Source organism: Hippocampus zosterae, chromosome 11, assembly GCF_025434085.1.
Source record: "Hippocampus zosterae strain Florida chromosome 11, ASM2543408v3, whole genome shotgun sequence".
NCBI lineage: Eukaryota > Metazoa > Chordata > Actinopteri > Syngnathiformes > Syngnathidae > Hippocampus > Hippocampus zosterae.
In genome coordinates, this window is record NC_067461.1 from 7,806,895 (window position 1) to 7,824,272 (window position 17,378).

At 40.1% G+C, this 17,378-nt stretch overlaps 1 protein-coding gene across 5 annotated transcripts in view; it reads right to left on the bottom strand.

Annotated features, from left to right (window-relative positions):
* The window catches only part of cdh5 (cadherin 5), a 40,296-nt gene extending 28,604 nt beyond the window's left edge, over positions 1 to 11,692 (bottom strand). Inside the window, exons 1-2 of one of the 5 annotated variants that reach the window (XM_052081209.1) lie at positions 11,394 to 11,521; positions 85 to 353 (exon numbers count right to left, since the gene is read on the bottom strand). The gene's annotated coding sequence lies outside the window, so the exon portion shown is untranslated. Of the gene's footprint in view, positions 1 to 84; positions 870 to 4,402; positions 4,489 to 11,393 lie in introns of those variants that run through there. The other 4 variants (XM_052081206.1, XM_052081204.1, XM_052081207.1 and 1 more) reach the window with 4 other exon arrangements.
* Positions 11,693 to 17,378: the final 5,686 nt, after the last annotated feature.

The window sequence follows — 17,378 nt, forward strand, 5'->3', positions numbered from 1 at the left end:
TACAGCATAATGTTGCCATTGGATGCCAACTGACTACGCACATGTCCCTAATGAAGTACACCATGAGCAAAATTAAACTCTTACCTCTTAGTGCTTTAGTGTCCGAGACCCCCGAGTCCTTCGCAAATCCTTTGCGAATCCTTCCCAGTCCCGTATGGTTCCTCTCGTAGAATTGATTTCTTATCAACCTTCCTTCCAAGACTCGCAATTCTCCAAGAGACGTGTTGACCACCAGCCAAATGCACTCCCAGAGGGCAACTGAGGTATGTTTTGGGAGCACCAACAGGTTCTCCTCCTCCTCTTCCTCCTTCTCCTTCCTCTCCTCCCCTTAGATTGTACTTGACCCTTAGTGTCTTTCGCAAAACTACAAAAAAAGAAAGGGGAAGAAAAAAAGGTCACTGCCCACTTCCTCTTCCTGTTATTGTGTCCACTCTTGCTACTGTTCGTTTTCCTGTCCAGGAGGGAAAGACCACCACCACCAAGCATACGCAGTAACAGTGAGCTTCTTTTTGGGGGGGTGCGCTTGGTCGAAACGATGGAGCAAGTGTGAGTGAGAGCGAGAGAAGGAGAGAGAGAGAAGGAGAGAGAGAGGGTGGGAGGGATGCAAGGAAGGAAGGAGGGGGGGGCGTGATGGAGAGCTAAGTGAAAGAGTGGAAAAAGGGTGGAGAGGAGGAGTGGATTTATTATTCATGTGTTTGCGATAAGGATTAAGTTAAACAGGTTATTGGGGATAATCCAAAGAGATTTCATCACATGAGGCGGCCGTGTGTGTGTGTATGTGTGTGTGTGTGTGTGCGTGTGTGTGTTTGTCAGACAGAGATCTTGTCTAAGCTGGTAAATGAGATGAGAGCGACGCCCTACTACAAACGCACACACAAAATTATAGTAATATCTCACACACACACACACACACACACACACACACACACATACAGTCAGTGTCTTGGACAATGTGGGTGTGAAAGTGCTTGTGTGTGTGTTCCTGACAAGTCAGTGTCTTGGGCAAGGTGGGTGTGAAAATGTTTGTGTGTGTGTTCCTGAATGTGTTTGCATGTCAATGTATGTTTGCAATTGAGTGTTCATGTGTGTGCATTTTTCTAGGAAAATATGCTATTGAACTCCAACATTCTCCCCCTCAAGACTTTTTTTTTTTTTTTTTTGCTCAAATTGTCCCCTTGTCTTTCGTCGGGCAAAAATAAATAAATAAATAAATAAGGAAAAGGAACAAAGGAGGGAAACAAATATTTACTTTGAAATTCCCTGAGTAAGTAGGTGTATCCCGAAATGATGTTGTGTTCCTTAAACCTTCTCATAATACACAACACATGTTTTCTTCCCTAGGGTGGTCTTCAAAGAAAGCCTCAGAGTGAGTGACATGTCATTTGACCATCTTTGGGTCTTTGGGCCAATCACAGTGCAGCGACATTTGTGGTCTTTTCTTTCATTGTCCCCCCAAAACTCAATCTTGTTTCCTGTTTTTTGGGGGGATTTTTTTTTTTGCTTTTAAATGACTGAAATAGTAAACAGAACAGCAACAGCATGACTCAAACAATATGTACTTGTGAGCTCAAAATGCTCATTTCATGTTGTGCTAACAGGTCTGACAACGTGCTAAGCCTATATTTTGAATGATTCTAGTACCGCCACTGTTATGATTGATTGAAACATCAAAGCCCTTCTGTCTTATAACTGTAAAATGCTGATATGATCATATTAGCTCAAATTGCTAACATTATGCTAAGTTAGATAGGCTCGCATGCTCGGCCTATCGCTTTTTGCTTTTGAATGATTGTAAAAGAAAATGGAGAGCAAACAGTCTTTCCAGTCAATAATCGCTTAGCACCTCGTTTTGTATTTCACTTGTCACTTCAAAGTGCTTCTTAAAAAAAACCTTCCTGCCTTTGCCTTTTAATTGACTTTACCCCCCCCTCCAAAAAAAAGTCACAATGTGTTGGTTCCGGAAGTTTGACGGATTTAGCCACCCTTGTCCAATCAGTGCCCGCGGGTGGGCAGGATTAAGAGACTGATTAAGTCATCTACTTGTCATACCACAAAGTCACCATGATGAGGTTTGGAGAAGCTCGTTGAAAATCACTGACGCTGTGGGAGGCGCATTGAGCAGGCAATTAACTCTGGAGCGAACCCTCGAGGCATCAACTTTCTCACAGACACACACACACACACACGCACACACAAATACGAACAGAGCAAGATAGTTGTTCCGCTTGGAGCAAAGGAGTAGTGGTTGGATTGTACAAAAACAAGACTTTTCATCAGCCCTTTCCCGAGAGGTTGCGCCAAGCTGACGGTCTGTAACTACCGGTAGTTTATTCCGAATGTCCAGTTGCAGAAGTCTCCACAAGTATATCTCCAGCTTTTAAGATCCCGTAAAGTGAGTCAGAGATTCATTCCGCAATACAATGTACATGATTGAAGATGATTGCTAAAATGGTGAAAGGACTCGCCATTAAAAATCTGAAACGTTTTTGAAAAAGTGCATTTGATGCAGAAATGGTGGCTTTAGTCCCGTCATTATTGCCACTTATTTGGTACACTTAAAATCAGTGCGCCTATTTCTTCCTCTACTGGATATGGATATACAAAGTATGGTATTATTTAACAGTTGATCATTGAAATTCAGATCTCAAAGGAATGGTTTACTTTTAGTCATCTCTTTGTTCAATCTTCATCAGTGTTTGGGAACTTCTTAATTCCCACAATGCATGTGTGTGCGTTAAAGTGTCATTTTAGATAGACAAGTTGGGGAAAAGAGGCAATCTGCCAGGACAACGAGTTGGCGCGTGTCACTTTTGAGCATCAAAACAGCTTGAATTGGACGTTAATAGCAGATTGGTTTAAATAATGGAATTTACATTGATGCATTTGAATAATTCCTGGAGGAAAACGGAGGAATGATGAGCTGAGCGTTGCCTGTCATCTGTCTCTGCGAAGAATTACATCCGTTCCTTGCGTCGATCAAATGCAACATTGCAAACATGACAGAAAATCTCTTGTTTACCCGCTGTATTGCCTCCTCTGCGTTTGTGCTATAACTCGCTGCACTCATGGCCTACTTTCCTAAAAAAAAAAGAAAAAAAACTCCAAACGGCGTCCTGGCTGGCTGACATGTAAGAAAGCGGTTGATGTTCTCCCGGATGGCGGCGGGATGGTAGAAGGACCACCGGGAGGCTGACATCAAGGACCAACAACCAGGCACGACAGGAAGGAGGCGAACGAGAACGTCGAATGCGACAGACTTAGTTTTTTTTATTTTTATTCCCTCAGTCTGTAGGAGCCACTTTCATAGGCAAACCTGACAGAGCTTCATTCCTTCTAATCAAAGCACAATGTTGTACCTCAAGCATGGAAGAACAGGACCAACAGTCCCTCAGTGGTTTCAACTCTAAGAAACATCCATATTCCCTGATTAGCCCGACAGCTGTGAAATTCATACTCAAAAGCGGTGGGCTATGGCCTGACACGATTGGTCTAGCCACTTCCTCCTCTCTGTGACAAAGTAGTTTATTTTTAGAACATTTTTAAACTCATCTCGCATTGAACCAAAGTACTCTACGTTATGCATTAGCTAAGAAAAATAAAAACAGTCAAGATAAAAGTGAATTGGTGAAGCAGATAGACTTGCAAATCAAACCTGGCATCAAAAGACAAACACTCAATTGCTGCAGACATATCAGGGTAAGACATTTCAAACTCAGCGTACAAGGTGTGGTTTGAGCCAGGCTGTGGGCAGAGCAATTTGGACTAAAGACCAAATTTTAAAATTTCGAAAAGACCATGTTTTCAGTTTTGTCACCATTACTTGCTTTCCAGATGTTAATTTCTCCCATCTGTCTAAAACAGACTGCATAGAATTACAGGATTTAAGTGTTATGTACCATTGTCTGTCATTTACAAAGATTGCAATGAAATATTGAATTTACTGTTGGTGTTGCCTAGGGGGGAGCATGAAAAGCCAAGAAAAGGATGGGACCCGGAATGAATCCCTGGGGAACACCAAAAGACATTTGGAAAAGGATGAAGAGGACTGGCCTACAGACAGTGAAAAAGGAGGTAGGAGTAAAACCAATTTAGAGCTGCGCTTGTGATGCTAACCCACTGTTCAAGACAATCCAGTAGTGGTCTCTGGCCTACGGTAGTCATGATTGGTCATTATACTTCCCCTGCTTGGACATGTTTGGAAGTGGTTGGCAATTGCCCCACATGATTGGTCGCTACACATGGCCAGTTTTTCGTGCCGACTGCCAGCTTGCACAATATTAATCAACAGATTGCAGTGTTGCATCATGAATCAATGGCACAGCTCACCAAAACCCTTCCAGCAGTGTTATGTTGAATATTCATGTGGCTCCCAGTGTGCTATGTTAAGGAGGATTAAACTCACAACTGCAGGCCGGGATGATTTTTAGCTGATTCTTGCCGTCGCTTGGCCGTCGCTTGCATCACCACGTGTTGGCTGGCTGGCTGGCGGGCCGGCAGAGTCGAAACAAGGAATACCGGAACAGAAGGAAAAGAGGGGGAGGGCAACCTAAAAGTTGCCCTTGAGCGTCCACACGGCTAACACGTTTTAGTAAGTGTTACAACATGTCGATCATGTTGGGAGAATAGCAATGTTGATGCAGTGGTCAAGGTTCTCCTAATACTATGGATATTTTCCTTAAAATATAGCACTGTTTGTCCAAAACCATTATTTTGATAATATTACCGCTTTTATTTTGAGAAGCGACAACTTTTTAATTCAAAATAAATATGCCATTTATGACAGCAAAAGAACAAAACTTTTAAATAAATAAATGTGATTTTATTCTCCCAATATTCTGACTTTTATTTTTCTAAACCTTTTTGGGCAATAGATGACCATAGTCTAAAACATTTATTTTAAATGAAAAAAAATCACATCATCATATGACTCATTCTTTAATAAATTTAATATCTTAACATTCAGGGGGTTTTTTTCTTGAAAAGAGGTTCATCTTGCGAAAAAAAAAATACTTTTTTTTCCTTAAGAAAATTATATTTTACTAGCTTTGAGAAATACAACTTTTAAAAACATAACTTTTTTTATTTATCTTTAAAAAAAATCTGTTTGAATGCGTATGTCTACATGCTCGTGTGTGTATGAATGTGTGTATGTGTGGATAAATAGCCAAAAATCCCTGAGGACCAATGATGAGGAGATGATATCTTGTGAAGTGTGCCCTTTAAAAATAGCAGGCTCGCTGTCCACATTATTTGCCTTTAGATGTGTGTGTGTGCGTGTGTGTGTGTCTGTGTGTCTGTGTGTATACATACTTGTCTACTGTACTTGTCTGACTTAAGTGTGGCACAAAGTAACAACTATTAGGATGTGTCAGCCCGCATGACTGAGTGCTTCATAATGCGAATGTGTGCGTGTGTGTGTGCGCGCGTGTTTGTGTGTAGCCACGACTCCCAAAACTGACATACACAGTAATGTGAAATATTGCCGCAGGGATGATAGAGTTGTTGAGAACGGGGGATAAATGGGGTTAGGGTTAATGTTATAGGGTGAGGGGAGGGGTGGTGTGGATGTCCAAGGGGGGCCTAAAGGGAGGTGTGAATGAAAGCGTGTGCATATTTGGTTCATCCACTATGAGATGCACTTTGGTCCAATGGTGGCAGGTCTTTTTCTGTTGGATTTGCGTGAGTCGGATGATGTGTGGTCAAGTAGCATGTTGTTTTGTTTTAAAGGAGAATGAAACAATGGATTAAAAAAAAAGTCTCACATGCATATAGACACAGCATCATCAAAATGACTGTTGTTTTCTGTTTCAGACTTCAGTTGAAAATTTTGAAGGTATGTTTTTTTGTTTTGTTTTTTTTGGATGAAAAATGTGACTTTATGAAGGAATAGTTTTCCCTCTTTTGGTTTTAATTTATTCTAATCATTTGACTTTACTCTCGAAATATGGCATTTATCTTAAAAATGGATGACGTCTTAGTGAAAAATATAAAATGATTTATATAAAACCTTTTATTGTGAAACAATATTTTTACCGACAAATTCAGAATTCTTTTTTTCTTTGAAATTACTTGATAATTTTATCTTTGAAAAAAATGTGACCTTAATAAAAATATGTTTTGTTAATTTTTTTATAAGCCGTTTTTCATCTTAAGATTCTGCTTTTCATCTTAAAAAAAGACTTTCGTCAATATGATGGGGGCTAGGAGTTTGGTTGTTTGTTTGTTTTTATCTGGGGAAAAAAAGTATTTTGGGATTTTCTTGTATTGATGCAATCACACTCAGAAGAGCTATCGAAAATCATTTTCAAAATTCATTTGTCAGTTTGTAGGCTAATAGTTTCTAATTCAATTTTATCTGCTTTGAAAAAACGCACTTCCTGGATTATTTGCAAGCCTGCGCTCAGCTGTGATGCTGCTTTTGAAAGCGTGTTTATCTGGAAGCGGGGGCCAATAAACGCAGCGTTACTGATGCTGTTTGAAGTTGCTGCTGTGAGTTGGTGAGCAATGCGGAGAAGAGGTGTAGGTGATGTTGAAGATGGTCACAAAAGAGATATTTCTCCTCATATTGGGACATTTTAGCTAAAAAAAAAAGTATAACTTTGTCTTGAAAAGCACTGACTTCATTATGTATCCTGTGTTACTTTTTTTCCCAAACACCTTTAAAAACATAAACACAAACATAAAAACAAACATAAAAACAAATATTAGGATTTGTTTTTTAGGGTTGCACCTAAATATTCTTTTAATAATCGATTCATCTGTCGATTACAATACAATTTTTAGCATGAAGAAAGATGCATCTTGAGGAGATATGGTCGAAAACAGCAAAAAAATAATAATTCATTTATATCCCATTTGGCTTTTTTCCTAATGCAGTGAATGTGTTTTAAAATCTGCACTTCCTTCTGAATTTGCGTCTATGTCTAAATGGAGGCTAATGAACATGACATGACTAATGCAGTCAGAGGTCACTGCTGTGAGACAATGAAGGAGTAAAGAAAAAGAGGAGGAGGAGGGGTTGTTTAACACATTCACCAAAAGAGTTTAGAACACCCGTACAATCTTAAAAAAAAATAGATCTGACTCTTACGACTTACAAATGTGTGTCTCGTTTCCCACCTATCGACCTGGCGTTGCGCTCATCTTTCATCACTCGTTCATCTCGCCGGGCAAAATCTGAAGGTGATTGTGTGCATTTTAGGTCGACCAGTGTGTGTTAAATCAAGGCAAATGGTGGCAATAGTGGGAATCTTCAAAGTTAAAATGTACACCTCATGAATGTGCCTATGTTTTATGTTTATTGTTTCCTGTCAAACTAAACCTAAAACAAAAAGAATGACATGTTATGTGTTTAAAAAAAACATTCCCATTGCCTTGGGAATGTGGGCTAGCTCAAGGCTAACATGCAATGCAAAATTTGTCTTTGACATTATTATTGAATGCGAAAAATGACAAATTTCACCGCAGTTTACTGAGCTGACAATCTCTTTCAAGTTTATTAATATTCAACTTCCCACTCGTCGCCAAGGCGTGCACACCAGAAGGACTGGCACAATAACTACATGGAATCATGATTTGTCATATATAATTCTTGATATTCTATTTTAAATGTTATGACTGTATTATAAACAGGTCAGAAGGCTTTAGGATCTGAAACAAACAGTTGCCGCAAGGATTTTCTATCAGACTTGACTCTATGTGCATGAAATATGAATAGCATGCAATGGAATCCAAAAAGGGTTGAACAAAATGTTTTTTTGTCTGCGACGGCTGCTGAATAATGCAGTGCCTCTTGCCTCTCCTCCCCGACAACATCCTTGACGAGCGAGGCGGGCTTTGAAAATATTTGCGCTTTAGACATTCGCGTCGCTCCTCGTTCTCGTCAGCAAGTGGCTGACATGTCGAAGGCAGACACACACACAAACACACACACACACACACACACACACACACACACACTATGTCAGGCAAACACTTGTTTATCATTTATTAGTCTGTCATCCCCACTCATGTCTCTCTCGTGACATTTACAGTGCGATTGGCTGCTTTCATACGGCTAATGAAGCTAATAGAAAACTTTCAAATATGATTTTCTATATATGCTGCGGGTGTCCAAATGTATTTGGACACATTCCACCAGCAGCAGGTGAAGAATACTGAATACTTGGTTCAGTTGTACAGAAAATGAACGCACCGCAAATCTTTCCCTGAGGAACTCCACTAAAAAACGTCATGCCACTGATAGAGAGGAGTTTGTAAGACATTCTTCACTGATGTATGCTATTTAAATTTTGATATACTAATGAACAAATCCATGCTTTTTGGACCATGTTCAGTCTCAATTAGTAGACAACAGACAATTTTGACAATACAGTGGCATCAAAAAATACACTTTTTGTTGATTTCCTCCATTTTGTGAAGCTTCAGCAACTGAAGAGGAAAAGGAAAGTCCTGCATGGTCCAAAATGTCTGAGGGTCTTCAGCCACCCCCAACCCCCAAACTATCACTTTTTACATCTTTTCTTAAGAGATTGTATGTTTGAACAAGAGCAAAGATCGCAGACGGCAATCAGTGGCTCTCCTGGGAAAACAAAGTCTTGTTTTTAGGACTTGATTTGGTGAATGCAAAAGCTCCCAGTGTGTATATTTCTGTGTATGCGTGTAGTCCAAGTGGTTGTTTTTGGCAGCCTTGCTGATTGGAGGCAGCTTTTCTACTCCTTCACGCAGCATGCTTGTCCTGATTGGCATTGTTTATGTTTGGGAATCCACTGATTCTATCAACATGTTTGAATCAGATGATTTAAAAAAAAGCATTTTGTTATGGATCCAACATTCTGGGTTGGGTGGGCAGAGACGGTTCCTTTTCCCATTTTGACACACTTTTTCAAGTTTTTCTTTTTTTTGTGCCTGTTCTCTTTCGCTGTCGGGAAATGGGAGACTACCGAGGAACTTCACTTTCAAAAAATGAAAAGACACTCTTTTTCATAAAAGAGGCATAGTATGCAGGCTTCAAACTCTTGATTTTTCATCCCCCCCCCCCCCCCCCCCCCCACTCATTGAAGTTACCGGTACTCTACAACAGACATTAAAAAAAAAATGAACCATCATACATTTAAACACCAAAATGCCAAACTCAACCAAACAAAAATTTTAACAAAAGAATCCACTAGCTTAAAGCTAACATACAATGCAAAATGTCATATATGGGCTAGTGAAATTAGCATAGATGTCACGGTAATTATAAACCTTCAAGCAACTGCTGCGTCGTTGTTAGCCAAAGAGCAGAATTGCCCAAGTTGTTTTTAACATACTGTGATAATATTAATTAAAAATAACGTGTTTGCCAAAATGTTTTTTTTCTTTATGCCTACGTCTGTGCAGAGTCATGGTAATGGTAAGGTTGTGGTTATATGAAGGCTTTTTTTTTAATATAACTTGCAGCCTTGTCAAACTGTATGACTTCTTTTGTCGTTCACAACCGTCACGCTGTCAGACAACCAGATAAATATCATTCTATCTTGGACCGGGCGATATGTCACACAACAAGTCTATCACTGGCCCGACCCTCGCCCAATCCTTGCGTGCTTTTGTCAAGATTCAGTCCATCGGCGCAGTTCCGTCGTAGAGGCACATTAAGCAGCTGTAGTCATGTCGCCAGTGGTATTACGCGCTTGTGCATTGTTTCTATGTTCAGATAAGGCGAAAGAAAGATTTTTTTTAAAGCGAAGTCCATTAGCTTAATGCTAACACATGATGCAAACACCATAACCAGGCTAATAATTAACATGGATGTCCCTGTAATTCCACTACACACCCTCAAACATTTGATGACCTGGAGGAGCAACACATGCAAACAGAGCATCCAACTCTAAATTCGGACCTTCCTACCCTGTAACCTATGAAAACCGGTCGCTTAAAAATCTGTGATATACAGCAGGTGTGCAAAGGAACAACCGCGTGATAACGGGGCTCACTCGGATTCTGTTTTTAATTAATTGTGGTAATAAAATACATGTTGCTGTTTGAGTTTGACACAGGCCAGCCTGGCTGAAATGAGGCAATAAAAAAAGCAGCTCACGATGTAGCAAAAGGAGTATTAAAATGCCAACGGCGTGAAAGCATTCCCCTCTGATTGGTACCCAGCTCGGCAAACAAGGTGAGAAAAGACAAGCTCCCCGTTTAGTAAAAAAGAACGAAATGGAGGCTTTATCTTTTCCAATGACTGAATTGAAATGAAGGCACGCAGCAAACAGAGAGTGCGCCTGAGGCAGAGCGCGCCAAATAAACATGCGCTGCACACTTTGTTTTCTCATGGCTGCCTCCTGCTTCCCAGGTGTCTTCGGAGGAACTTGCCGAACGTTCTTTCAACTTATTCATACCATGGTCCTCATAGATGAGAAGGTTTGATGTAAGCCAGCAGGGTAATGCGGCTAGTTGAAGCAACGACTTCATACATGAGGCCTGTTCATCATTGCGTCATGTGTGTACATGAATGGACAAACAAATCTGATTATGGTATATGGACAGACAGATATTGCCATGATGTGTGTATGTGAGTGGATAAACAGATAAATGTTAACAGTATTCTATTCTCATGTCCGCCCGTAGGCGAGCGCAAACTGCGCATGTGAATGGAGGTTTCTTCATTTGGGTATTTTCGTAGACCCACCTCAGTTAGAAAATGACGTTTGCGGCGTTGTGGGAATGAGCACAGCTAACTTCACTCACAGCCAATTCAAGCGGTTCTCTCATTCCCTTTAAATTCAATGCGGGTGAGGCACGCGGTCTACATAGTGGAAGCATAACTGACTCCGTCGCTGGAGTCCTTGCAGGAGATTGGCCCCGGCACTCTATCGTCCACGAAAATATAGCCCGATGTTTTTATGCGAACGGATAGATTTTGTTTTCCAGCGACCAGTTCAGGGTGTACCCCTGACCCAAAATCAGATGGCATTGGCTCCTAGCTCACAAATGACCCTCGTGAGGTTAAGTGTAGTGGTAGTTTTTGATAAAGTATGTGCAAAATGTATGAATGCAGATGCCCTCCAACCCCACACGTTAAAAAAAATCCTGTATGAAATGGTTTTCGATTGATATCCCGACATCAGACTTAATATAACACATATACAATTTAGTGAGTTCAATGAACTTGTTAATTTTGTTTTTACTGCATATGTAGCCGTAGTTTTATGTTGTACTTGAAGACAATTTAGTTTTCAAATGATTTTTTAAATTACTTTCTTGTGCTAAATATATGTGAACAGACACATGGTTACATTATATGTGAGTGAACAAATAGATAGTTTGATTATATTCGTGTTATTTATGTAAGTGAATTCAAATGTTGAATTCCACCCAGAAGCTTCTATTCGAAAGCAAAGCATTCCACTTACCTCTGATGCCAAACCCGTCCCTCAGTACCTAAATTAAAAATGCATCCAGTCCTGCCGAAATACATCCATGAATACATGCATGTATGAATGTTAACGACCCCCCCCCCCCCCAAAAAAAGTCAAGGTCAGCTCACTGGAGGTTTCCTTTGAGGCTCGCCCGTGCAGCTGCGCCACGTGGAGCATCAAGGTTAAACACTTTTCATGTTTATCAGATGGGGGCCAGGTTGTCCTCCCCTCATTGATGATGCAACCTCTCCTTACCGTTTGCCAAACTATCCCCCCCGTTACCCACCCCACCCTCTCGTTTTTATGGCCTGAAGGTGATCCAAGCGGCCTCCTCGAAGGGTTTGCCGGTGCAAGGCTGCCAGCAACGGCAGCTGTACACGCTGCACAGAGTGTAATTACGCGCCCATACACAATAAATGGCAAAACACACACACACACACACACCCATCACTTTCATGTCCTCTCTCACTCCCCTCGCCCCATCTTCTTTTTGTTTTCCGCCATTTTGCCTTATCGCTTTCCCTTCCATCCCTCCCACTTTCACACCTAACCCCCCAAGCCCCTCCCAACTGCTCCCCCCACCCCAGTCCTCCCTGCTCCACTCCGACATCAAATTGCGGCAGAATTTCATCATGAAAGCCCAATCTCCGCTCTCGCTGCTAAACATGCAGACGCGTGCAAATATTCACTGTTTAGCACTTGCTAACATGCGGCAACACGACAGCAAAACAGGGGAGGATTTAGAAGCATTAGTTCCTTTCACATTGAGAAAAAGGCACATGGAAGATATGCAAGAATATAAAAAAAGGTTTCTTTTTTTGACATGTTAAAAAACATTTTATATATGTGTGTATATAAACAGTATATATATATATATATATATATATATATATATATATATATATATATATATATATATATATATATATGTACAGTATATACCTGTATATGTATATATGTATATTGGGCTTCCAACAATATATATATTCCAACAATAACCCACCATAATTCAATACAACTCATCTCATTAACTAGAATAAATAATTGTTATTTTGGGAAAATACAGTTTTGATAGACTTCAATGAGTATATTTTAAAACATGTCCTCAGCAGATCAGTTGGAATGATTAGGGCAACAATGAAGTCATGGTGTCTGATAAAATTACAGCGCGGCGAGCTAATGATAGAGAATAAAAAATATATATATAAATATATATATTATAAAAGCATTCCAGTCACGCTAAGACATTCTTTGTCATCTTCAAGACGGCCTCGCATCCCATCTTAAAGGAAGTTTTCCTTTGAACCAAGTGACCTCAACTCATTGTTGTGTACCAAAGGAAGCTGACGCAGTCCAACTCAAACGTCTTTGAGAGTCAAACAATCACAAAGAAGTCCAGGAAACTAGAGTCCAATCATTCCCTTATAAGGATTTTCTCCCAACGTGAATCTGCTAGAAATCATTTAGAACCACGTTAAAACGCCCTTGAGGTGGCAAAAATACTCCCGCTCTAAGTAGACGTTCATGTAAAAAAATAAAATAAAAAAACATTCTGATTCGTAACGTTTACTGACTCTGATTGTATGTTTTGAGAATGTCCGCCAAATAGTTGTCTTTTCCAAATTATAAACTAAAAAAATAGGACTTGCCGATCTGACATTCAATAATAGATGATTGTTTCTTTTTTTTTTTTTTTTTTAAATCAAGGTCTCAGGGAAAATGTTTGACACCGCTTGTTTTTGGATCAAAACATCCAGTTATCAAACGATGTGTCAAATCACATTGTGTCCCAAAGCAGCTTCAGCTGACACAAAATTTGTAGCTTATGTACACAAGAATGACAATATCTTGCTTCTCTTGCGTCTTCCTATTTTGACAAAAAAAGGAGTAATAGGTACAAATATTTATTTTCTAAGGTCACAAGTCAGAAAAATAAATATTCAAGCAAAATACAGATACAGTATTTGAAGAATCTATTTTAGTAAAGTAACAAAGTATGCGTACTTGGTTATGCCCAAGCGCTGCTTATTACCAACAACGTTTTTGGTGGATTTTTCCTATTCTGAGACATTAACAAGGTTTACATCAGTGAATATGCTGACAAAGATAGTGTGGAGTACAAACAAACAATGTGGGAGACTTTGCTGGGTCTTATCTGGCCAATCCCAAATCAGGTCCGCCAGAGCTTCCTCCCGTCTCTATGGCAACAAGCTCTGACTTCCTGCAAGTTTCCTCCAACCTGGGAGTGGCAACATTTTGTTTGTGTGCACGCTTAAAGGCACAAATATGAGAAAATACATGTGCCATCTGGCTTTGTTTGGATTATCCAAAATGGGGGAGAAAAAAAAGCACTACATGTTCAAAATTGCCTCAAGTTCTCAGGCACTAGGTTTAGATTTGTAAAGTTGAGTTTGAACCAGGTTTGGGCTGTCAAACAAGGACCTTGATTTTAAAATAGGGTACCACGCCAGCTTTAGGGTTTTACAAACTAGGGTTTCAAGCCTAGATTCGTGTTTTTAATTGGCTCTGTGAACAAGGGTTAAGGTTTGGAATTGATGTTTCAAGACAAGTAGGGGTTTCAAGTTATGATTAGGGTTTGACGTTTGCTTTTCCTGCTGGTTTAGGGTTTCAAAATGAATTTTTGAAGCTTGATTTTTTTTATTTTCTAACTTGGCTTTGAAGTTGATTTAAGGCTTTAAATTTCGGCTTTGCAGCCAGGTGTGTTGAGCTTGTGTCCTGCATGTCAGCAGCATCTTCAGCGTCACCCCGTTTGCGGCCCGTGACAGGACATGCCACTACAGAACAGGATGGCGTCTCACCTGTAATACATTGTAATAAGTCACCTAGTGTGTCTGCTGTCAAGAATCACCAAATGGTCCCTGGTGACATCAGGGGCGGATAAAATAAAAAGCACTCGAGCCACATTGTAATGAGGGAATATTGAGGAAAAAAATGGCCTGGCTAGCGGTAAAACGTTTTGCAGCTGTGCTACTGACCTGAGTCACACGACGCTTCCTGCCATTCAAACAGTAGCAACACACACACACACACACACGCACACACAGTTGAACAGACCAACTCATATCCTCGGATTTCCTCGAGGGGAAGGAAATTTTAGTTACGGTGTCTCAAGACCAAGTTAAGGTTACAACCAATGGTTAGAATTTAAAATGAGGGACTCAAACAGTGGTAGGATCTCAGTTTAGGTTTTCATGACTGGGTTGTTTCAAAAGTGGTTGAGGGTTTTACATTTGGGATCAAGACTGGGTTAAGATTTCTAATTAAATCCTGCCTGCATCTTCTGTGAAGAACTATTACAATGCTATGTGATGATTGAGAGAGAGAGAGAGAGAGAGAGAGAGAGAGAGAGAGAGAGAGAGAGAGAGAGAGAGAGAGAGAGAGAGAGAGAGAGAGAGAGAGAGAGAGAGAGAGAGAGAGAGAGAGAGAGAGAGAGAGAGAGAGAGAGAGAGAGAGAGAGAGAGAGAGAGAGAGAGAGAGAGAGAGGAGGTTTGGTGAGCTGATGTGGGGCAAGGACCTTCTTTTAGTTTAAAAAGTTTTTTTTTTCCAAAATGCTTTCAAGCCTCTTTTTGACATTTGAACAAGTCCCAAATCCTCTTTCTATCCTGCCACGTCCACCAAATCCTCTCTGTGTCCTAATGGTAATGCTTTACAAAAGCTTTCCATGAGTGCAGCCTTGACAATACACAAGGCCATCAAATAAACAATATCTATATGTATTTGAATTTTGTAAATATGAATATAAGTAAGTTAAGACACTACTGTGGTTCAGTTCAATGGAGAACAATGTGTCAGGTAATAATTCAGATGGAAATTTCATACAGTATTAGAAAGAGAAGGTAACTAGCATTGAGCTTTGAGGCACACCTGTGGCCCTATGGAGAAGGGATGACATACACAGTAGATGTTTTTTAAATAGGGTTGAACACCTGGCTAAGAGTTTCAAAGTAAGGCTTTGATTTGGGTGTCAAGGATGAATTATTTGAAAACGAAAATCGTCAAGCCCTCATTGCAGGCAAGAAAGCCTTTTTTTTCCACATTTCAAAACATGGTCGGGGATTGAAAACCAGAGCTTGAGTTTGAAATTAGGGTTTCAATCAAGAGCTAGCATTTCATAATTGGGGTTGGGCATCAAACAAAATTTTAATTCAAATTATGGTTTCCAAACTGGTCTACAATATTAAAAGGATTTTAGAGTTTCAAATTAGGGTTTCAAGTCCAGATCGAAGGTTTTAAACGGGGATCGTGGTTTTGAGTTAGAGTTTCAAGATTGGGTGGGTTAAGATTACAAATTTGGATTTGGAAGACTTGTTTTGGATTTTAAATTTTGGTTTCAAGCCTTGCATAGGGTTTCAAATGAGGCCTGAAAGCCTGGGTTTGGATTCCAAATAACTGTTTTTAGCTTGTATTAGTGTTTTAAAATAGGATTGCAAGATAGAATTTGTGTAGGTGGTCCCAAAAGGCCCCACAAGGAGTTTAGAAAATGTTCCAGTAAGTTCTTCCTGCTTGTAAATACTTGAGGGTGCATCTCAGCAGATGTTAAAATTCCAAAAGTGGGAAAAAAAAGTAAATACACAAATTTTCTTCTTTTCCAACCCCAAAACGTACTATGCGAGGAAAAAAAACAACACTACACATCCAACGAAGTCATTCAATATGTATTTTCCCGAACTAAAACCCAAATCAGTCATGATTTCCCAACCTCAAACTTTAATACAGTAAATAAATACAATTATTTTGCTCCTAAACTTAAACACCCAACTCTAACACCAATAAAGTCAATTTGTGTGTGTGTGTGTTTATCACAGCTATTTTTCTATCCATTTGAGCTATCATGACAGTCATATAAGAAATAAAGTATATACAATAATATGAGTGGGGGATGCATCATGTGAACCTGTGCGTGCGTGCGTGCGTGTGTGTGTGCGTGTGTGTGTGTGTGTGCGTGTGTGTGCGTGTGCGTGTGCGTGTGCGTGTGCGTGTGTATGTGTATGTGTATGTGTTTTGGCATTATGGGGACGGTGCGGTGGGGGCTTTAAGCTTGTTATTACAAGCTCGGGTCAGATCCTCCGAGATAGGAAATCCTTCTCTCTCTGTGCCACTGATTGTCTCTCCCACTCCGAACGGTGGATTTTTGGAACGCTGCATACTGTACATCCACCCCTTATGACCCTGAAAGCTACACAGCAACACCCACACACACACAAAGTTGATTGTTAAGAAGCGGCACTAACATCCAGAGGGATTAAAACAAAGTGCTGCCAGAGCACTAAAGGCTGTTTTTTTTTTCTTTTTTGTGGGGGGTGTGGGGGGGTTGTTACAATGAGAGAAATGTTGAATATTACAACATTGTGGTTGAACGTCTTGGGATAATTTGCAGCCGAATCTAATGTGAATAAATTTCAAATAAGAGTGGATACATCCACACATTTCTATCTATATTTTGTTAATAAACTAGCTACGGTTGTCATTACGGGTAAAATAATTCAAAGAGTCTAAAGGCCTGTGTAAATTGGCCGATTGAGGGACGAGATTCCAAAAACACATGATTAGCTATCACTCAATGTCAAAACCTTATCAGATGTATGAACAAATGGTAATTTAAATAAGGACAAAATTTGTGCATATGTCTCTACTCTGTTTGCCCTGCATGTAATTTAAATTCCCCAAATTAAAACAAACTGTCAACGGTTCGTGTGTGCTTTTACGATCAGCCTTGAAGTGGCGACATTAGGTTGATATCGTTCATGGCTGATATAATGTCTCGAAGCAAACTCGGCAAATGGGTTTTTGTTTAAATTGAGTGACCATATAATCTGCTTCCTATTTTTGTTGAATGAATGAGTTTCTGACCAGTTAGTCCTTTAATGCTCGCTGAACTGAGGTCCCTGGAATAATGCGATGAAGAGGTTGAGGTGGAGAAAGTTGTGATCTCTGCCTCCTACACACACACACGCACAC